At 39.7% G+C, this 23,763-nt stretch overlaps 1 long non-coding RNA gene across 1 annotated transcript in view; it reads left to right on the forward strand.

Annotated features, from left to right (window-relative positions):
• The window catches only part of LOC138919951 (uncharacterized), a 34,069-nt gene that overhangs the window by 4,594 nt on the left and 5,712 nt on the right, over positions 1 to 23,763 (forward strand). Inside the window, exon 2 of the long non-coding RNA XR_011430549.1 lies at positions 11,394 to 11,562. This is a non-coding gene — a long non-coding RNA (uncharacterized lncRNA). The remainder of the gene's footprint in view (positions 1 to 11,393; positions 11,563 to 23,763) is intronic.

The raw sequence follows: 23,763 nt of genomic DNA on the forward strand, positions 1-23,763 counted from the left end.
TGTGTACTGGGGGGCTTTGGGGAGAAAAAGGAAAAATAAAATCTTAAAAAAAAAAGGAAATTTTGAATGTCCTAAATTACCAGCGTCATCTTAATGAATAAATCTTTTATGGGTAACAAAAGTCAATCTTCCTTTCTGACCTTGGACACAGCCAGATCTACCTAGGTATGACCAATTACAATCAAGAATACTGAGCACTTTGGGAGGAACTAACCAAACAAATGAATGAGAATGAGTGTTTTTTTTCATAAACCAATACCCAAGAAAATACACATTCCTCTTCGTACTTTCCGAGCACTAACTTTAAAGAGTAGCAGCATCTCAAGATACAAAACTTCCGTGAGGAAAGGGTGAAAGGGCCCCAAGCACTCTCTCAGGATATACAATGATGTGAGACTATTTGTCTTGTGTAAACTCCAGTCTCTAGAATGTGTTGCCATCTGGGATCCACTTCTTGGAGTGGTGATAGAGAGGACGGAAGATGAGAAATCCATCTCCAGCTGCCTCTGACATTATTCATACATTAAACAATATTTATTGTGTGTACAAATTAATTGAGTACAATCGAGTACCAATTGATAGTGAAACCATTAGATGAATGATTGGTGAGGAATTAATTGACGTTAATATGGCTCCAAAGAAACCAAATGACTTCCTAGTTTAGGGGGGAAACCACAGCATAATGGAGGGACCCTTCACTCAAATCCAGTGGTAAATCTTTGTATTGCTTTGGTGGGGCAACCAGCTATTGGTGTGTCCTGATGTAATGGAATGCATCCATGATGAATTCTAGCCAAAAATGTGTCAATTGAATCTAATCAAGATGTTAGCACTAACTTTCTTATTTATAGGAAATTCAGGAAGTAGAAGAAATACACCACAGGGAAACAATCAGGCAAATCCAGACGGTGAGTCATTCCGCAGAACGACTGACCTGATCTCATCAGTAATGGGAGCCTATGGATAAATACTTCCCCTTTCTTCCCCAAGATAGATGGTCCTGAGAAAAATTTTAGGATATTTTGTGGGATTGAGGAACCAGTCATGGTAAAGGTGGCCAGGTCAATAAGGCATCTTTGTACTGGCTCTCCTTTCCTTCTTCTCTCCCCTAGCCCTCACTGTTGACCCCTGAATCACACTCTCCAATAGAGAGCTTGGACTTAAGCCTCCTTTCAGGTTTTGCTTTCTGGGGGACCCACACTAAGATGGAGAGGAAGTGAAGTGCTGCTAACAGGTTTAAGAAACCAATGAGCCCGTTAGTTTATTTAGTATTTTCTATACAACATAGATTTTCGGCCCAGTTAGGACAAAGATTACACATAAATACTTCCTAAGATTATGGGACAGGAATGACAAATAGGTGAATTTGAGTTAATGAGAGCAGAAAAGGATTCTAAAGCTATAATCAATTAGCAAATCTATTTTAGGCACCATATTGAGGTATGTCATCAACCATGTTTGTCATCCTTAGACTAAAAGATGAAGGTGATTAAGGGAAAGATGGGAGGTAATTATGTACACTAATAGAACAACAACAACAAAAAAGGCCATTGTTTTCCGGTGACTTAGATAGAGTCATTTTTATGAGCCCTACGTGGTACTCACAGGTATTTCTCCCACAGTCTCTTTGACTTCATCATCTAGGATTCTCCTTCAGTTCTCTACAACTTCACTGGTCTCCAAATGCGTGCCCATCTCACAAACTTTGCATCTGTGGCTCCTTCTACGTGCATGTCTTGCTCCCTCACTTCCTTCATGTCTCTGCTCAAATATTAGTGAGGAGATATATAATTTATATAAAATATAATTTATATAAAATATATAATTTATAATAAGATATATGTTAAATATATATGTATTTATAAGTGAGGCTATTGATTACTTTGAAAGCTCGTTTATGCTGAAAAGGCAGAATAAATGTTTGATTTCCCCCTTACATGTTTTCAAAGTAAGGTGTTGGTTGAATGGCTATTTCAAGTGATTCTGACAAATAAGTTTCTGTGTTTTGCTTTTTTTCTTGCTCAAAGACTGATTCTCAAAGAATACGATTATGGACTCATGATTATTCATTGATTCAGTAATTTTCCATCAGTTTCAATCATTGTTCCGTAATAGCAGAAATCATCATAATTTTGTCCTATGGAAGTCCCTTCAAGGTAGCCTTTCCTTGTCACACAATCCTATTAATTTTGGAAAGTTTGATTGCTTCCTGGCATAAATTGCACTAGGCTGACTTTATATATTTGCTGCCCAGGCGTGGAATCAGCCGTTCTCTAAGAAGTCTTGTTTTGTTTTTTTTTAAATTGGGGAATGGTATTAAAGATCAAAATCTGGGTGCTAGGAGTGCTCATTGCTACTGCAGTGTGATTAGAAAATCTCTAGGAGATTTTAATGGACAGAGATAGAAATTTATGATAGAAAACAATCATAAATTAAAAATAATTTTATATTGATATTTCCAATTCAGTTTTTTTTTTTTTTGAGGAAGATTAGCCCTGAGCTAACATCTGCTGCCAACCCTCCTCTTTTTGCCGAGGAAGACAGGCCCTGAGCTAGCATCCGTGCCCATCTTCCTCTACTTTCTGTGTGAGACGCCTACCACAGCATGGCGAACCCCGGGCTGCCAAAGCAGAACATGTGCACTTAACCGCTGTGCGACCGGGCTGGCCCCTCCAATTCAGTTTTTTAAAAATAATAGCTTTACTGAGGTATAATTCACATATCATAAAATTTACTCTTTTAAATTGTACAATTTAGTGGTTTGTAGTATATTTACAGAGTTGTGTAAACATCACCATCGTCTAATTCCAGAACATTTTTATTACTCTGAAAAGAAACCCTGTACCATTAGCAGTCACCTCATTCCTCCTTTCCTTATGGGAACCACTAATCTATTTACTGTCTCTATGGATTTGCCTAGCCTGGACATTATATATAAATAGAATCGTATAATATATAGCTTTTGTATATGGATTCTTTCACTTAGCATAATGTTTTCAAGGTTCGTCTATACTGTTGCATGTATTGGTACTTAATTTTTTTTTATGGTTGAGTAAAATAATATGTCATTGTATGGATATACCACATTTTGCTTATCTATTCATCAGTTGATGGACATTTGGGTTGTTTCCACTTTTTAGCTGTTATGAATAACATTGCTATGAACATACTCATGCAAGTTTTTGTGTGACATATGTTTTTATCTATCTTGAGTATATATACCTAAGAGTGGAGTTACTGGATCATATGATAACTCTATGTTTAACTTTTTGAGATGCTATCAAACTGTTTTCCAAACAATATTTTGGAAATTGTTCATATAATTTTATATCCATCAGCAAGGTGTGAGTGTTTGAATTTCTCCACATTTTCATCAGCACTTGTTATTAACTGTCTTTTTGATTATAATCATCTAAATAGGTGTGAAGTGGTGTCTCATAGTCTTTTGTTTTTCTTTTCGATTTTCAAAAGTATTAAATTCTACTGAAGCTAAAGTCATATAAAGAGATTTTGCAATGAGGAAACAAATGACAGCAATCTGTAAATTTCAGAGTAAAGAAATTCAAATGCACAACGGTGAGCTTTGTTACTGGTGGATCGATTGAGGAAAGTGGGTTACAGAACCTGCAGCACAACATAAATAATCCATTTTGGAAGGAAACACATTTCCCAGGTAGAGTGAAAAACCATGAGATTACAAGAAGGCAGCCCTCCCATTAACACAGAAAGATCCAAGTCTTGCAACTAAAGCACTTGGGGAGGGGATGGGGGATAGGGAGACTTCCAAAGCTGAGGGTTATTTGGTTTTGTGTCTAGGGTATAAGTCCTTGTGTCCTACTGTCCCCACTTTGTGGCTTTGATTTACATTTTGTTTTCTTTTCTTCTTCTTTTTTTTTTTTTTTTTTGAGGAAGATTAGCCCTGAGCTAACATCTGCTGCCAATCCTCCTCTTTTTGCTGAGGAAGATTGGCCCTGAGCTAATATCTGTGCCCATCTTCCTCTATCTTATATGTGGGACGCCTACCACAGCATGGCTTGATAAGTGGTGCATAGGTCCACACCTGGGATCTGAACTGGTGAACTTTGGGCTGCTGACACAGAATGCACAAACTTAACTGCTATGCCACCAAGCCGGCCCCTGCATTTTCTAATTCAGTTTTAACATTACATCATTTTAATTTAATTTTTTATTTTGTAATTTTTAACTTAAATTTTTATTTTATAATTTTCATGGTGCCATGAAAATCTTGATTCCTTATATCATTAATAAATCTCTTATCTTCCTTTTTGTATGTTTTAAGAATACAATTTCAAAAGCTTGCTCTTTTATGTTACAAAAGATTTTAAAACCTTAAAAAAAAAATTTTCTCTTAGAGTTTGTTCTTCAGATTATGGTCTCCTTTGTGGAAAGAAAGTTCTTTTTCACCAGGCTAGATTTGGAAAAGAGAAGAGAGAATTTACTGAAGCTGAAACATAGGGAAAGGCTAATGGTATATCTCGGTAACTTTAAGCAAAACACAAAAACTTTTTGAGTTGAGTACAAAAGTAATATGTCTTATTGCAGGACATTTGGAAAATACAGTAAAAGGAGAAAATTGAAATCATGTGTTTCCTTACCACCCAGAGATAAAGATTATTAATGCTTTGCTAGTGTATATGCATCTAGATTTTTTTCTATGTATAAAAGCAATGATTCAAAGGATCACCAATTCCAGTCCAACTGGGCAGGCAGAACCTCACCAACAAAAGATCTAGGTACTCTGGAAATACTTCTCACTTTTCAGGATTCCTGCTGACATGCAGGGTCTGGCTCTGGGAAGGAAGGCTGGTAGGGAGTGGAGAGGGTTCAGGGTTCTAAGTCTGAAGATTAAGTTTCAAGCAGTGTCCAGATCTGTTTGTCAATGATGAAGATATAGGGGACAGGATGGAGGCTTCTGGGTCTGGGGAAACTGACCTGTTGCCAAGATCTGTAAGAATGGTAGGGTTGTGGCTGCTACTTGCCTCTTTTTCCTGTTAGGACTATCTCAGGAAAGGCAATAGACTTGGTCTCTGTAGATGGAACTCGTCAGAGGCTCCAACCTTGGGTTCTGAGGAAGAGAAAGGCAGGCAACTAAAACAAGGACTAACATTGTGCAGGTTGAAAAAGAATCTTATTTCTAATTATGTTACACATTTTCTGAAAAAACAAAATCTTTAAAAACGTTTTCAACACGATGACTTTTTTTTTTCCGCTCAAGCTACTAGTGGGCTTAGTTGAATGTTTCAAAAAGTACCATAGAGATGTACTCACAGAGTATGTTAATAACTATTTTTAATGGAAGAAACAGAAAATTGCATTGTGTTATGGGAAGCAATTAGAGATATTCGAGGAATGTGTATTCTCGTTGCTCTTACAGTGGCTAAACAGCTTTTAGCTTTCAGCTATAGTGTTTCCCCCACCCGGAAAATTCTAATAAGATGCAAGCTATCCATCAGTAGAGTGCTTGGTCCAGTTGTGGGTGTTCAATAAATATTAAACACCAACAACAATCATTGAAGTTTCCTATGTTATGTCTGTTCCAGAAAGGACTTCTTCAGTGGAGCTATGGATTAAGGATAGCCTGGGGCTGCAAGAAAGAGAGACAGAGAAACTTTGCCCAAAGCCCAAGCCCACACACCAGTGTGTCAGAACAAAAAGATCAGTATATGTCAGTAACTCCTGCAGCCCTCCTGGCACACTGAGCTGCCTTTTCTTGCTATTGGCCCCTTATGAATAAGGAGTTGAGTCAGCCTGTGATAAGGCAACTGAGAAGTGCTGGCATTTGGAAAGGGATAACCTGCGAATATGGTCTTGGGTTTTACTTACATATTTACATCTCCCCAGGTCTAGCTGCAACTTGAGAAGAAGTTGGAAATAAGGAGATAAGTATTCTTTGGCCCAAATGAAGGGCAGAAGTCAGTCTCCCTTCTGATCTGCAGTCTGGATCTCGTATCTGCGAGTTGAATCTCTATTGCATGAGGGACAAGCGCAGATTGTGCAACAGAGGGTCCCTGTGTGCATCTGACAGGAGAAGTTTGTTCCGAGTGTCATAGTGTTGTTTTCATCTTGATAGGCTAGTACAGTCTGGGCGAAATGGTGGGGGGAGGGTGCCGGGTAAAGGAGAAATGCTCAGGTAGCTGAACAATGAAAGCTTGCACGCTACATGGACAGAAATGAAAGGGAGCACACAGGTGGCTCAGTGAAACCACGGGTTAGCTGGGGCAACTGAGAAAGTGGAGTGGGGATTTCAGGAAGACTAACATTTGTGAAGGCTGCAAATAATCAAGGGAATCAGAAATATGTACTGGAAAAGTGATGGGAAATACAGTAATATGTCCATTAACCGCAGCACCATCACCATCAATCATCTTTAGTCTATGATGAGAATTCAAAACTCCAGAGAGACCTCCCTTGGCCTGTGTCTACACTTCATGTTGAAGTATTTATTTTTGTGCTTAGTATTAGGAGATGCTGCCGCTGATGACATTACTATTCATGTGTGTGAGTAGGGCTCAAAGCTGCCTGATTAATGATGCACAGTCCAATCTCGTCTAAGTACACGTGTAGACAGGCCGTCTGTCACCATTGATGGCATTCCCCCTTCACTTCTGGGGCTGCATGAAATCTTAGTTAACAAGAAGCTCCTCCAGGTTGCAAGTATACAGCATCAATTGTTGACTGCTATGGTTTCCCAGGAGTCAGAGGCTATGTTGCATCGCTAACTGGTGAGCTTCTACACATTCTTCCCACTTCCCTTTTTTTAACCCTACTTCTAATCAAGCCCCTTTGGCTTCTGATGGGCACAGCTAGTGTGGTTTACTGCACATGTCTGGGGGTAGAGATTCAATGAGCAGAGCTTAGCTGCTGATGGAGTGACTATATTCTGGATCTTTGTTGTTGGCACTCTTGTGTTTCCACTGATGTTACTTATGGCCCATGGATGATGCTGTGGGGACTGTTGGAGGAAGCAGGTGGGGGTCCCAGTTACTGTAGTTCTTCCTTTGGAAAGATATTTACAGTGCAGAGGTTTACTTTAGTTGACTGCCTTGATATCATGTCTTGGTCCTTTTGGGGTGATGTCCACCAGAAGGGAGGTTTTTTGAAAAAGTGTCCTATTTTTTTTTTTTTGTTTTTTTGTTTTTAGGCTCCCATGCATCTCTGAACAAGTTGCCTAGGAGGTGGCATTTGCATTTAGTTCTCTCCAATAGATTTCTGGAAGTTTCCTCTGTGAGAATGGCTATACTACCTCAGGCTTTGGATTACATTTTTGCGTTGATATGATTTCATCATCTAGGACATGGAATTCCTATGGAATCACATCTATTTTCTTGTGCTTTGGGTTTGGAAGTACAGTCACTGAATATATAGACGTTCCTGAATGATTGCACCAATGTTGCATGAGATCGCTTTCTGTGCTGGCTTGATTTTTGAGAGGATGCTGGGCATAATCTGAATCTGGCTTGTAGAAGCATGGTTTTGTCTAGCACACTGCACAAATAGATGTACCCAAATTCAACTGGTGGTGGAGAGCAGATTTCATAGCTTTAGTAAAGTCTGCCACCAAATCTAACATGCTGGCTTCATCATCATTTTAGAAGTTTAGGGAAATTTTCTTGTCAAGGTACCTACTTGTTAAGAATCTGATGTAAGAGTCTGAGTTGGGTTAACAAAATACATTAAACTAATAGTATCAAAGATGTGGAAATAAAGTGGGTCAGGATTCAGTTTAAGTTCAAGAATGAAGCTCTGTTCTTTTTGAGGATTGTCTTGATGCCGCAGAACTTGGCCCTTTTGCTTCAGTGAGGAAAAAGCATGTCCGTAAGACACATGTGACATTTGTTTTCTTTGCCATATTCCATATTCTGCTTCTTATCATAACTGCTCTTTTCTAAATAGGTTTATATGGCTTGGACAAAATAAAAACAAAAGAAGTGAAGCATGGACATCGGAATATTTCTATTGTTTATTAAGTAGAGTGGTTGATATAATATGATTTATGGGTATAAAAATGAGAAAAAGTATTTAATATATATGAAACATTTAGTGTACATGGAAATGAGATGTCTTATACTTTATACAATAAATTGTGATATTGGGGGATTAAGGAGAGATTTGCTTTCTTACTTTTAGGTATTATTTGAATTTTTGTAATCAATATATTAATTTTGCAAAGAAAAAAGACGTATGTTTATTGGTCAACTTTGGCTGTCTTTGAGGAAACCTCCAGCGCTCTATAAAGTGAAGCAGCATTTTTTATGGATGCTTAGGTGCCTAAGGATAAAAGATATATTCAGGCAGACTCTTGGTCAGATGAGAGAACCCTGAGTATCAGGGTTCAGCAATCCTCAGAGATAAAATTGAAGAGAATAAACACTGAGAGTTAAAGTATTTGAATACAGAATGAAGGTTGGCCATGTTCATAAATATGGGGCTATTCACTTTAGTATATAGAGCTACTGTGACTGATGCTTTTGACCCACAAGAGAACAAAAGGAGGGATAGATGGGATATCATCCCTTTGGGATTGGCTTATTAAGGTAGAGAGTGAAGACCTGACAGCAAATCACGAATCCCAAGGCAACCTAAAACCCAGTGGATGACAATGTGGTATACGTCCTTTCTAAAGGAATTTAAGACAGAAAAATACTGTATTTGGATCTGTTAGCTTCGCTAATCATGGTCATTATGTTTCCAAGAAAGCATCATTTGAAATTAACAAATCCAATTCAAAAAATAAATATAAAGATGAATAAGTGTTAGTGTTCTCTAGAAGATTATAATTTTTTTATAATCTTTATAAATAAAATGCTATGGGAAGATGGAGGAATCAGTAATTAATTTTTCTGAAGACATCAGAGAAGTGGTCATAATATACACAAAAGACTTCAAAAGATGAGAATTATTTTGTTATGAGAAGAATGGGTTGATGAATATTCCAGGTAAAAGCACAAGAAATAGCACAAATATATGAAGAGTATAGGTTTATGGGGCAGGTGGCTGATGAGTCTGGGAAGATTCCATTGTTCAGGTCCTGGAATGACATATTAAGACATTTAGACTTGATCCTATGGACAATGTAAAGTCATTAAAGGTCATAAGACATGAACAGATCTATAATTGTTACTATGATATACACACAAAAATTATAATTCAGAAATCACAGCAGTTCTCACGTGCGCGGCACAGTTGCGAAACACCTTCCGCCAGAGCGGAAGTTTCCTCGGGGCAACTGAGAAGGGCGCTAAGATAGAGTTTCCAGACTAGTGAATCTGGGGTCAGACCCCATAAAGCATGATCACCATCTGTCCAGACTGTGGCAAAAGTATCGAAGCAGCGTTCAAATTCTGCCTCTCCTGTGAAAAACCTTTGCCTACAGAGGAGCATGAGGGGTCCCCGACCTTTGTCAGAGCGCTTGTGTCATCCTTCCGAGAGGAGAGTGAAGTGGTCCACGCTGTCACCTCTCTCTCACCATCCCTCCTCTCAGTGACAGTCCTGGGTCTGAGGATACGTTGAGTCCCAGTGAGAGACCCACAGGGTCCTGCAGCAGACCTCCAACCCCTACAAGCAGCCCACAGACGACCAGGAGAAGCCCTTACACACTTAAGGGGAGCCAAGTGACCACCCGCCTCGAGGCTTTGCCCACAGAGATGGTGTTGACGGGAAAGAGAGGGCAGCACTGAAGCTGGGATGCCTCCAGATCAGGGATGACCAGGGCATTCTTTAGGAAGGTGAGCAGGCGCTGGGCTGGGCTGGGCTATCCCGGGGCCAGGGCAAGGGGAGGGTGACTCCTTTCTGAGAATGGGAATGGAAGCCACAACTCAGCTGCAAACCTGTCTCTAGGCCCTTTCTCTTAGATTTGGCACTGCAAAGGTGCCCACCTATAAAGGCTGGACAGGTAGAGTAAATGAGTGCAAGAGGCTGGAAGCAAGGTGATTGGGAGTGGAGGAGACTGTGGCCAACTGGAGAGCATGTGCCCTGTGTAAATAGGGCAGTCTTCTTCAGCTCCACGTACACTTGTCACGTGGGAGTGCAGGCCCAGTGAGGCGGAATGATAAGGACGATGATAATTGTCGTAGCTACCCAGCCGAGATAGGATGGACACCCCTCCCCAACCTAAAATTGGTTTGGATTTTGAGACTGATAAAGTCACATACATATACCAAGAGGATATGAAAGGTTTATTGCTTGCAAATTTGAGATCTCTGGGCAAAGCAGGTCTGAAATGCCTTGAGAGAGCAGGAGAAGGAGCCTAGCCTGGGTTTTTAATCGTAGTTAAGGGGTGGGGCTGGGGTGAGGGTTCCTGCACATGGGCCAGGGCTTCATGTGATTTGAATTTCATGCTCAACAAAGGAGAGGAACACCCAGGTTTTTTTTATCAGTTTGCCCAGATGTGGGTGGGAGGGAAGCAGGAGGGCCAGACTCAAAAGCTGTCAGTAGCCAAACATCAAAAAATGAAGTTAGACACTTTATTACAGTGAAGAAAATAATAACTGTGCTGGAAGTATTAGTATTTTTTTTTTAAAAGATTTTATTTTTTTCCCCAAAGCCCCCCCCCCAGTACATACTTGTATATTCTTCGTTGTGGGTCCTTCTAGTTGTGGCATGTGGGATGCCACCTCAGCGTGGTTTGATGAGCAGTGCCATGTCCTCGTCCAGGATTCGAACCAATGAAACACTGGGCTGTCTGCAGCGGAGCGCGAACTTAACCACTCAGCCACGGGGCCAGTCCCAGTACTGTATATTTTGTGCTTTATATTTTGAAATCGAGTAGTCTGATACCTCCAGATTTGTTGTTCTTTCTCCAAATTGTTTGGGCTATTTGTGGTTCCGTATGAATTGTAGAGTTGTTTTTCTCTTTCTGTAAAAAATGCCATTGGGATTTTGATAGAGATTGCATTGAATTTGTAGATCAATGTAAAATGTAGACATTTTAATGATATTAAGTCCACGTATTATTCTAAATGCTTTACCTATATAGTAACATTGCAATTTTTTCTAATTCTAATTTTTACTTTTTAAATAAACTGTTTATTTTAGAATAGATTTAGATTTACAGAAAAGTTATGAAGATGTAGAGAAAGTTCCATATACCCTACACTCAATTTCCACTATTATTGACATCTTACGTCAGTATTGTACATTTGTCATAGTTAATGAATCAATATTGATTCATTACTATTAACAAAAGTCTAATTCATTTGAATTTCCTTAGTTTTCACCTAATTTCTTTTTTCTATTCTCAGATCTATCCAGGATACCATATTACCTTTAGTCATCCTATTTCCGTAGGCTCCTCTTGGCTGTGACAGTTTATAGGAGTGTTCTTAATCATCATAATAATTCCACGTGGTTGGACTCATCATTTTTCTTTACAGATGAGAAAACTGAGGCCAAGGTCATACAGAAATGGGAGCCACCTCTGGAAATCCAGGCCAGAGCCCCCACTTTCAACCACTGCCCTGCACTGCACTGCTGCTGATATATTAGGTACTCAATAAAAGATAAATGAATGCACAACTGGACCATGATATAAGGCAGTATGTGGTAAGTGCTTTAGAGCCCCCAAAGGTAAAAGTTATTTCTGGCTTGTAGGAGCTTAGTGAAATTTGTAGAAGATTTCAACAATGAAATGAAGTTTGAACTAGGCCTTGAGAATTGGGAGGAGTAATTGTATAATACTTTATAGTTCTTTTCAAATATGTTCGGATCCCTGTCCCCATTCATTTTTATAACATCTCCAAGGATAGATGAATGGTTTTGCCCTGGAGCAAATGGCTTGAAGACAGAAGTTTTGGATCATGATTTAATAAACTTTCGATGTCTGAGCAAAGTCATGTTACAGAATTTCATTTTACTTCCTAGAGGACAAAACACTTTTTTTTTTTTGGTGAGGAAGACTTGCCTTGAGCTAACATCTGTGCCAGTCTTCCTCTATTTTGTATGTGGGTTGCTGCCACAGCATGGCTGACAAATGGTGTAAGTCCGTGCCTGGGATGTGAACCCATGAACCCAGACTGCCAAAGCAGAGCATGCTGAACTTTACCACTCAACCATGGGGCTGGCCCCAAAACGTTTTTTAAATATGTGTTTTAACCTATGAACATTTAATCTCAAAATTAGTTTGATCATATTCCAAAACTCTTTCCCAACCAATTGAAGATGAGGATGAGGTCAATTTTGTTTGCTTAATGCACTGTTGATTCTTTTATATGATTCTGGCACATAGAAAGTAGTGAATAAGTATTTGCTGAATGAGCAAATGAACCCTGATTCAATTTAAAATTGAAAATTTTAACTTAAAAGAAGTTAAAGGTTTCTTGGTAATACTGATGGCAAGTAGAGCCTACAGAGGGTTTCCTTTCTTAAATGAATACACTGTTAGAGTCCTGACAACTTTTAACACTTGTACATGTTCAAACTCCCTGGAGTCTGTAAAAGGAGGAACAGAGAAGTTCCAAAGAGTCTTTGTCCTTTGTTTTTTCTACCAGCTCCCTCAACCAGAACCTTAACTCTCCAAATTTGTAGGAAATAACTCTCAGAATCTTCTAGGAATATGCTCTATTAATGTTTACAACTTTTTTAAAAAGTAAGGGGTAGGTTTCAGAATATGGTTTATTTATTTGAAATGAACTCTGCTGAGAAATTATTTTAAAATAACAATCAGAAGCTTTACTTTGTATTAATTAACTATGTTCACATGGGAGCAACAATGAAGCGATTCATGATTGGTTTTACAAAGTAGTGACATGTTTTTACAAGTGCCTTCTGCTTCAGAGGACAATATGATGTGTATGTCATATATTTGAACTTTAGAGGTTTTGGGAAAATAACCAGAATTTCCAAATTTGGAACATGGTTCTTACGTCAGTGACAGGTAAGACTGAAAATGTGTCCTTTGAAATTATGGCGCCCTCCCCGCTGGCATCCCCTTTTCCCAACTAATGGGAGAGGTTTAAAAGAAAGAAAACTAGCCAATTGGAAGTAGTCTTTGGCAGATCAAATCCAACCTTGCAGGAACCTGGAAAACTGCCCTCTTGTGGAGCTTGTTGAAATTTAGGCTTACAGGCTTCCCAAAGACGTCTGTCTTAGGGTCAAAGGTGGATAAAATTTCATATTGTTTCTCAGATGTCTCTAAAGCAGTGAGGGAAATGGCAATTTAAAGTGGAAAGAGTAAAGGTCAAATGTGACCCATAGAATATGCATTTAACCTTTTATTTTTCCTTCTTTTTGATTATCAGCTCATGTTAGTAAGGTCACTGTTTTCAAGGTAATTATAAATGTGTAAAGAAGATGTTATAACACAATGAAATTAATAAAAGAAAAAGGTGTAGGCAGAGTAACTAATGCTATGAAGAATAGAGGCATGGTCATTGACTATGTAGTGACTGGTTTTGATGCTTGGTTTTCACTGTGACTGAGAAAAATGGCAACGCCTTTAAACTTAATAAATTCTGTTCTCTATATAATTATGTTCCTATGTGGGATAGCTTGGAGATATTCAGACGATTCTGTGGATCTATCCTGACAATCAAGGCAGAAATATGTATTGGCACCGTGAGAGGGAAGCTCCAAGGGTCAACCTTTTGTGTAGGAGAGTAGTTGTCTTTTAGAGTTTGATTTGAGCCTTATTTGTTTATAGGTAGAAAAATGTCAGTTGAGAGAGTACCAGAGGTGATCTTCTGCCTTGCAAATATCCTTCTCTAGCCAACATTCCACCTTTGGAGAGTCATATCTTCAGATTTACATAATTCCAGTCAAGAAGTCTTTATTAAAACCTAAGCCATTATCAATGAATACTTCAATTACCAACAAACACCTTATGCAGTGTTTCTCCATCTGCATGAAAATCACCTGGACTGACTTCGGGACCTGGCCCCAAACCAGTTTGGAAAGAATCTCTGGGTGGGGAGATGGGTAAACCAGAGTGCTTCTTACACCCAGTGAGGTTCTAGAATCCCTGAAATGATAAATTGAGATCCCTCTCAGAACAAAACTCTTTAGAATTCAGGGTAGGCACCTGAGGAGGAGGAAGGAATACGCCAAGATGAAGGAGAGAACTGGGATGGGGGTGAATGGGAGATACCAAAGCTGAACTTCCTGGTTCTGCCCCGGGCTGGTGCCTGGAAGCATCCCTATTGCTGTGGTCAGTGCCTCTGTGAGTAATCTCCCCCATCAGGAAAATGGGAGACACGTCAACCTTTTGGAAATGGCAGTGCTAGCCCACAGGAATGCATGAAAAACAAAGGATTCTCAGAGATAAACTCCCTTAAGTTAACTGAGCCCCTCGGGGTAGAGGCTTTTCATTGTGCTGGCCCCAGTGACATGTGGTGTAGATCCAGATATGTCCTGGGTCTTGTGATCACAGTCTTTCTTTTGGAAACAGTTGCTGACAATCTGTCAGTCCTTTGTGTTAGAGCTCAGCCCGTTTGAAAATGCGGGGTATCAGCTGCTGTGGCTGTAGGTCCATTTCTGTTTTCCAGCAGGTGGGTGTGTCTGTTTCTTTCCTTTCATCTCCATCCAGGCTTTCTTCTTTCAAGCACTTTCCGGTTTGTCAAGCCAAGTATGCCTGTCATGTTGGAACCCAGCCCTGGGATAGTCACCAACTTCTTTTTGTGTTGGTATCTCCCTTGACTATATTTCCACTCTTTCTTATCTTCCTAAAGCCTACCAGTCCATTCACATGGTCACCTACACATCCTATTCTCTTTGTTGTGAGCGCTCCAATAATACCAGTTACCCTTGTAGCCTCATCTCTTCTGTATTTTTGCTTCATCTAGACTTGCCTTGTGCTTTTCCTGTGGATCACCTTGGCTGTTCCTTCTTTCTTCTTCCTATTATTTTCAATATCAAGTCATACTAAGTGCTTCAATAGCTTTCCTGAACGGAAATATTAGAGTTCAGTAGAAAGAGACTGGGTTTCAGACTCAGGCTGGTATTGGAATTCTCTCTTTGCTACTTATTGGTAGCTCTGAAGACAACATTTCTGTCAGAGTTATGAAAATTTAATTAGGTGATATAGAAATATGCCAAGCACAGTACCATAACAATAGATGTTCAACACATGGTAGCTATTATTATTCATGTTGTTTTTGTATGAAAACTTTCCATACTGCTGTAGCCCACAATGCTTTTCCTTCCTTTGTGCTTGTGTAGATTTTCTTGGGTTTGGGGTCCCAAGAGAAGTGGGAGACTAGGATATACAGCCCTTAACCATGTGACTCAAGAATAACGAGCCTTGTGAGCAGAAGGAAGTGCTATGATCTACAAGCACGCTATCCCACTGCCTACTCATAGGCAGAGCTTTCTCTCAGGACCAGGCCCCTGGTGCTCTTTGCCTGGGTCTTTAAGTGGTTCCCTCTTTAAGCGGAAGCCATCCCCAGAGGAATTTGCTTGCTGGAACTCATGTGGTTTCTTCATGTTGAATTAAAGCCTTGGAATCCCAAATGGACCAAGTCAGAATGTCCTAGATAAGAGTTACCCAATGGGACCATGGAGCCACCACCATGTTATGGGTTTTTGCTATGTCCTGGCTGTGGCGCCAACACAGTTCTCCAGCCTCCTGAAAGTTATTCCCGTTGCTACTAATTTCTGCTATTCTGCGCAAGAATTCTCTAAACTGAGGAGCCTGTAGACAGTGATGTCCCTGGCTCGTTAATCCTGGAGAATCCCAGGAATGAGCTTCTGCTATCTTCTACTCTTCCTTCCTTTTTAAATTTCCAAACAACAACATGAACGTAAACATCTTATACCAAGGATTCTCTGATCGGTTTCACCCTACAAGCCACCGTCTGTCAACTGTGTTCCAACTCAGGGGTTTTCAAAGTGTTTGCACACAGGGGAGATTTTTCCATGAAATTCTGCTATGTCTTACTCTGTCTACACTCTTTCTATTAATGGTTACTGTTGAGAACCCCTAAAAGCCTTTAAGAATTTTGGGAAGGAGCACAGACTGATTAGAACTCTTTGATAGAATGAGAAAAATGGTTCTTTTTTCCCCAGCTTTACTGAGATGTTACTGACATATAACACTGTGTAAGTTTAAGGTATACAACGTGATGACTTGATACACGTATATGTTGTGAAATGATTGCCACGTTAAGGTTACTTAACACTTTCATCACCTCACATAATTACCTTTTGTGTGTGTATGTGTATGTGTGTGTGTGAGTGTTTGTGTATGTGTGTGAGAACATTTAAGATTATTCTCTTAGCAACTTTCAGGTATAGAAAACACTATTGTTAACTGTAGTCACCATGCTCTGTGTTAGATCCCCAGAACTTATTTCCCCACCTGGAAAAATGATGATACCCCAGCAACCACCATTCTTCTCTGTTTCTGTGAGTTTAGCTTTTTTAGATTCCACATATAAGTGTTATCATACAATATTTATCTTTCTCTGACTTATTTCACTTAGCATAATGCTCTCAAGGTCTGTCCATCTTCTCAAAAATGGCAAGATTTCCTTCTTTCTCACGGCTGCATGATATTCCATTGTGTGTCTATATATCACATTTTCTTTATCCATTCATTCGTAGACAGATACTTAGGTTGTTTCCATATTTTGGCTACTGTGAATAATGCTGCAATGAACTTGAGAGTGCAGATATCTCTTCAAGATCCTGATTTCATTTCCTTTGGATATATACACAGAGGTGGGATTGCTGGATCATATATGTTAGTTATCCTTTTAGTTTTTTGAGGACCTTCCATATTGTTTTCCATAGTGGCTGCACCAATTTACATTCCCACCAATAATGCACAAGGGTGCCCATTTCTCCACATCCTTACCAACACTTTTCTCTTCTCTTTTTGATGATAGCCATTCTAACAGGCATGAGATGATATCTCATTATGTTTTTTTTTTTTAAAGATTATATTTTTTTTTTCCTTTTTCTCCCCAACGCCCCCCGGTACATAGTTGTGTATTCTTCGTTGTGGGTTCTTCTAGTTGTGGCATGTGGGACGCTGCCTCAGCGTGGTCTGATGAGCAGTGCCATGTCCGCGCCCAGGATTCGAACCAACGAAACACTGGGCCACCTGCAGCGGAGCGCGCGAACTTAACCACTCGGCCTCGGGGCCAGCCCCGATATCTCATTATGTTTTTGATTTGCATTTCCCTGATGATTAGTGATGTTGAATATCTTTTCACATTTTTGGCCATTTGGATGTCTTCTTTGGAAAAATGTCTATTCAGGCCCTCTGCCCACTTTTTAATTGGACTCTTTGTTTTTTTGCTATTGAGTTGTATGAGTTCCTTATCTATTTTGAATATTAACCCCTTATCAGATAGGTCATTTGCAAATATTTTCTCCTATTCCACGGGCTGCCTTTTCATTTTATCGATTGTTTCTTTTCCTGTGCAGAAGCTTTTTAGTTTGATGTGGTCCTACTTGTTGAAATAAACCCACACGTATATAGTCAACTAATATTTGACAAGGGAGCCAAGAATGCTCACTGGGGTAAGAATAGTCTCTTCAATAAATGGTGTTGGGAAAACTGGATAATACATGCAGAAGAATGAAATTGGACCCCTATTTTATACCAGTCGCAAAAATTAACTCAAAATGGATTAAAGAGTTAAACATAAGACCTGAAACCATAAAACTGGAAAAGAAACATAGGGAAAAGACTCCTTAACATTGGTCTTGGCAATGATATTTTGGATATGACACCAAAAGCACAAGCAAAAAGAACAAATATAAATAGGAAAATATTTCTTAAACTCTTAAGTTATCTGCCAGAGTAGACAATATAGGTCTTTCCTTTCTACTTCTTATCCTCCCCAAATGTTCCAGTTAAGCAGATAAAAATATATCTGAAAGGCAATCAACCAACCAACCAAACGAAAAAATCCAACATCCCCTCCAAATCCCTAAAATTGTTCAAAAACTGAAAAGCCCTCTCCCTCCCTGTCTTTTCTGCTTTCCCAGACTATTTGCCCATTCTTGGACTATGCTTCCCTTGAACTTCCGTTTCACATCCTCTTGCTCATCGTTGGCTGCTCCACCTCTGTGTTTCTGGTCACCCCCCCAAACTTTACTTCTCTTCAGGACCCTGGAAGACTTATTGTTTGTGCTTTATTTGATGCAGATCACATACTGTTTAGTACTTGTGTTTTTTTTGTTAGCAAGATTATATGCTTCTTGAGGTACAGCGGCCTATACCCTCTATAGGAGGTACTATGTTGATTTCTGAAAAAGCAGCTGCTCCATGAAAATATATTGACTGGTTATTGATTTTTGCCTTAGGTATACTTCACAATTTTCCTGCTTGCCAAGTTCTGCTTCTAGCCAGCATGGGATTATGTATGTCACCTGGGGACAGAGATGGCATGGGGATCTAAAACCTAGAGTTAATTCTATAAACTCATTTAGAGCAAAAGTTTAATTGTCCCCCTATCAACTGAGTCTTTTATCTGAGCTGAGTTGCGATAAAAAACAAATTGGTGAGTTTCATTTGCTCTGCTTGCTTTGGCTCCTGTGCATAGCATCAGGAACACAAGTAAGTCAGAGAGAAGGAGAAGCAAAGGATCTGCACAGGCCAGCGAGCTTCCGTCTGGTCATGTTGGCCAAAGAGCAGCACGTGTTAAGTGCATCATTGAATAAGTTGTTGACCTTTCTTTTTTTTTTTTTAAATTGAGTTATTGATAGGTTACAATCTTGTGAAATTTCAATTGTACATTAATGTTTGTCAGTCATGTTGTAGGTGCACCACTTCACCCTTTGTGCCCACCCCCCACCCCGCCTTTCCCCTGGTATCCACTAAACTGTTCTTGGTCCATAATTTTAAATTCCTCATATGAGTGGAGTCATACACAGATTATATTTCTCTTGCTGGCTTATTTCACTTAACATAATTCTCTCAAGGTCCATCCATGTTATTGCAAATGGAATGATTTTGTTCTGTTTTGCAGCTGAGTAGTATTCCATTGTATATATGTACCACATCTTCTTTATCCATTCGTCTGTTGCTGGACACTTAGGTTGCTTCCACGTCTTGGCTATTGTAAACAGTGCTGCAATAAACATTGGGGAGTTGTTGACCTTTCTATGTGGGGAAATAAGCATTGGGCAATCTGCTTCACAAAAGACTGGAACTAGTCTGGAAATGTTACTTTCTAATGCCCACTTTTTCTCATTTATAAGCCAAACGGCTAAGTAGTGCTGTCCCTGGAGATGGAGATGGCTAAGTGCCAGTTGGGGGGATAGAAATAAGAAAGGGAGTATGGCCTTTTACTGCTGCCAAATGGATAGGCTCTTTCTCTCCCCTCTTGTGTCCTTACCACCTCCTACTCCCTGAGAGTCCACAGCCAGAAGAGGCAGGTGACCAGTGGTAAAGCCTGTTGGCATGCCGGAAGGGTATCCAGTCTACTTCGTGCAAACTTATTCAGTCCATCAACCTCCTTCCATCTCTACTACCACCTCCCTAGCAGTGGGTTTATATTCAAAATATTCAATAACTAGTATGGTGCAAGGCACTGACCTATCAGGGTAGAAGCTGGTTATAAACAACTAAAATAGTCATACTGGTTAGCCCTGTTCTTTGGAATCTAAGGTCCAATTACCTCTGGCCTAGACCCTGTAAGGGCCTCCTAAGTGGCCCCTGCAGTGCACCCTAATCTACTGCACAGTAGTCAGAGTGATGTTTTTCAGGTGCAAATATTATTTGATCACCTCCCCCGCTCCCCCTCACTTCTTAAAACCTTTCCATGGTCCTCCATAGCTCTTAAGATAAAGAGGATCTCCTTAACATGGCCTTTAAAGCCTTACATAATTTGTCCCCTCTCTGCCTGTAATATAATTGATAGTCTATTTCCCACACAAAGCTGTAAGCTCCATGAAAGCAGGGACTGTATTTGTTTTTTTCCCACAATTATTTTCCAGTGACTACCTAGTATAGTGTCTGACACACAGCAGGAGCTCAGTAAATAGTCTTTGAATGAATAAATAAATCATGAAATAATCCCAACTTATCCAACATGTATCTTCATATTTAGTCCAGGATTTTTATTGTATATACATGTGAATATGTTTTTAATAAACAGTTTTGTAGAAGATATTTGTTCATGTTTCTTATATTGTTGAACTGCAACGGCATTCTCCTAGTGGTGGATGTCAGACACCTGGGAGCTGTTCTGGGCTGCCATCTTTGCATCCCCCAGCCCATGTCTAAATAGTCACGTGGCACTATACTATTTCCCAAATGATTCTCCCAATTGTTCCCTCCTCTCCAACTGCTGACAATGGCTTGGTCCAGGTCTCATCATTCCTTCAGTTACTTCCAACCGGGTCTCCCTACTTTCTTTCTTACTCTCCTTCAGTCCATCTTCTGCAGAGCTTCTAGGGGAAATTTCCTAAAACCTAAATTTAGTCATGTCATTATCTTGCCTTAAAATTCGTAGCATGCCCCCCAGAGGATCAAATCTTATAAATCTATAAAACCCTTATAAATCTGATAATCTATAAAACTCTTCATCATTTGGGACCTGTCTACTCTTTTAGACCTTATTCATTTAATAAATAGTTACAGTTATGAATCATATAATGAGGTTTCAGTCAACCACGGGCCACATATATGATGGAGGTCCCATCAGATTGGTACCATATAACCTAGGTGTGCAGTAGGCTATACTATGTAGGTTTATCTAAGTACTGTAGGGGAGGAAGAAATTTTCCTCTATCCTGTTAGGTTCTTCTAACTGGTCTAAGAATTAAACTGACATGAGACAGATTAACAGGAGAAAACCAAAAGTTTAATAATTTGTACATATGGGAGAAACCCAGGAAAACTAACTCACCAAAATGCCCAAAGCTTTCACCTTAAATGCATCTTCAGCTAAAGACAAAAGAAGATGTTGCCGGTGGGGAGAGTCAGGGACTTCAAAGGGAAGGAAGGCAGTTCGCCAGTGGGTGAAAAGGAGAAAATGTTTGGAAAACAAGTGTTTGGCCACACAGAAACAGAAGAACGCAGAGGGAGCCCCACAAACAGGCTTTTCTCAGTTCCTCCCTGTCTACCACCTAGTTCATGTTATGCTAAGGTGACAGCTTGCTTCCTGGGGCAGGTTTTTATATCTAAATTCTTTTAGGCAGTTAAAGGGAAAGTAAGAAGAAAAACTTTCTGAGTCTTTTGTTTATTAAAAATAATCAGCCTAAAATAATCCTCATGTTAAAGAGATACATTTTGGGGTGGCAAATTTTGTTCCCCTTCAGTATACTCTATGATATTTGCACAACAATGAAATTGCCGATCGACACATTTCTCAGAATGTATCCCTGTCGTGAAGTGACACCTGACAGTATTGAACACTTACTACATACAAGGAGATCTATTGGAATCATTGTGGTGAATAAGGCAGTACTTTCTTTGCCCTTATTGCAAATGCTGTCTAATGTAGATTTATCCCATGGAACAACCATATGTAGCTAACATTTGTGGTTCCTAGAACCTGTTACCCCCTCATATTTCTTTGCCATTGTTGAGGTGCCTCTTCTCTTCCTCACCTCTATTCACATCAACCTGACAAACTCCTATTTATTTTTCAGGACTTAATTTAAGAACCATTTCTCTTGGGACAGTTTGTCTGATCACCTCCCGCCCTCTAGGAAGGATTTACTATTCTTTCATTGTTCATTTTCTACCATGCTACTGGTTACACTGTTTATATTATTTTATCTCTCTCAACACTAGTCTATAAACTCCATATCAAATGATTCTTTGTCTTAGTCATCATCATCTCTCCAGAGAATGGAAGAGTACCTGTTCAGTGGTAAACAGGCATTCAGTAATGTTTGTTGACTGAGAAAATGTTTTCTCGGAATGTGGGACCCAAGATATGGCATATATTATGGGTCCTTCTGTTCCAAGCAGATTTTAATATCTTAAGAAATCATAATTTATTATAGTAGTTTGTTGATATACTTTAAAATTTAGTATATTTTAAAGTGCAGGGCTCCATTTTATTCAATATCTTTTGTTTAAATGGAATCCACTTGTAAACTGACCCCTTACAAAGCTTATTATCAACTATGGTAATTAACTTGTTTAACTTGAATGATGTACACACAACTATGACAAATCTTATCAGTAAAAATTTTCATTTGACCCTACTTTGATTTTTGATAGACTTTGGCATGGTCTGGTAAGGTAAACATTGATATTATCCCTCCTGGAATTTGCCAGATTCTATTCCTATTAATGGGGATAGACATTTTACCAATTCATTTTCAAGCTAGGTCGCTCATCCATTTCTTTTCTCCCAGGACACCCAGTTGTTTCCATCTCTTTGTTATCCTTAAGCATAAAGTTAATGTGAACTACTTCCCTTGACAGCAGACCCTAGTTAGAGCTCTCTGGGATGTGAGGATTCCAGTGGAGGGTCATCTGAGATGGGAGTAACTAGGAATTGGTCTTGTTAATGCACAAATACTTGTTAAGCACCTGCTCTGTGCCCAACTCTGTGGTAAGGTATAATTACTTCTGTCCTATTCACCACTGTATTTCCAATGCCTAATAAATGCTTGATGAATATTTTTTGAATGAATAAATTTTGGAAAATATCCAGCCTGTTCTTGGAAAGGTTGGGAAGAAGAGTAGGGAGAGAAGTATTGATCATGCACCTATTATGTGCCAAGGCCTGTGTTCACACTTTCCACACATTATAAGTTTTTACAAGAGCCCTTGAGGTAGATGTGCTTATTTTATTTTCCATGCATCCCTTGTTTTTCCAGGTACAGAGCTAAGGAGTAAAATAGAAATCACATGAACAGTATCATTGTATTCTTAGCTCTGGACTTACGCTTTCTCTATTGATAGACCAAAGCTCTTCCAAAGCTCCCTCAGTTATTATGGAAAATGTCTGGGCGCGTCCCCTATGTACTCATGAAATAGCCTTTGCATTTACCACTGCCCTTCCATTTGCCACATCATGTCTACCATTTTCTTCCTCCCCTGGCTGCTGCTCTGGATGTTTCTGCCTGCTGAAGTCTCCAGGGGTTGGGCTGAGCAATAGTCCATGGCACGGAAGCTGCTCCACTGTCACATCATCACCTATTTTGTCCACAGATGCAGTAGTGTCAGGGACCTCTGAGAAAAACAACCTGGTGACCAGATTATTTTTCTCCAGCAGAGGAATAAACATCTGGAGGGAAGGCCTGATGTGGGCAGAGCGCTTATTTGACGTGCTCTTACATGTGGTGTGGATGTCAGCGGCATGGAAATTGCTGCTCTGCTTCTCATGGAGGGAGTGTAGCTGGAGCTTCAGGCTAGACAGTCCACTGTCTGGCTCAGTCCATCTGATAATGGTGATTGCTGTTAAGATAAATCATCCAAAGGATGAGGGAGAGAGGTAGGAGAGGTTTGGGATCTGATGAGAAATGCCCCTGGGGGAACAAGTACTATGTCCTTCTTTGTAGAGACGCACCAAGGTTTAAGTAGGGGGAAGGCATGACAAGACCAAAAAAATTAACCTGGTAAATACTGTTAGCCTTTCCTTCTTTCTCTACCTTTGAAGGAGGAAGAGTCCTCTTTGCTTCAACAGTCCCAGGGACTGGGATTTTGTTCTGGTTAATGTCTGGGGTATACTATTGGAAGGAGCCCCAAAAGTTTAAATTGATATCCAAGAGACAGGGTTAAGAGCTATTCAGGAAGAATAATAGATTGAGAGAGAAGGGATACTGAGAGAAGTAAAGCAGTAGTATGCACTAGAGTTTTAACGACAGAGAGTGTAAGTGAGAAGGAGAGAGAAG

This window comes from Equus caballus, chromosome 21 (genome assembly GCF_041296265.1).
Source record: "Equus caballus isolate H_3958 breed thoroughbred chromosome 21, TB-T2T, whole genome shotgun sequence".
NCBI classification, from domain to species: domain Eukaryota; kingdom Metazoa; phylum Chordata; class Mammalia; order Perissodactyla; family Equidae; genus Equus; species Equus caballus.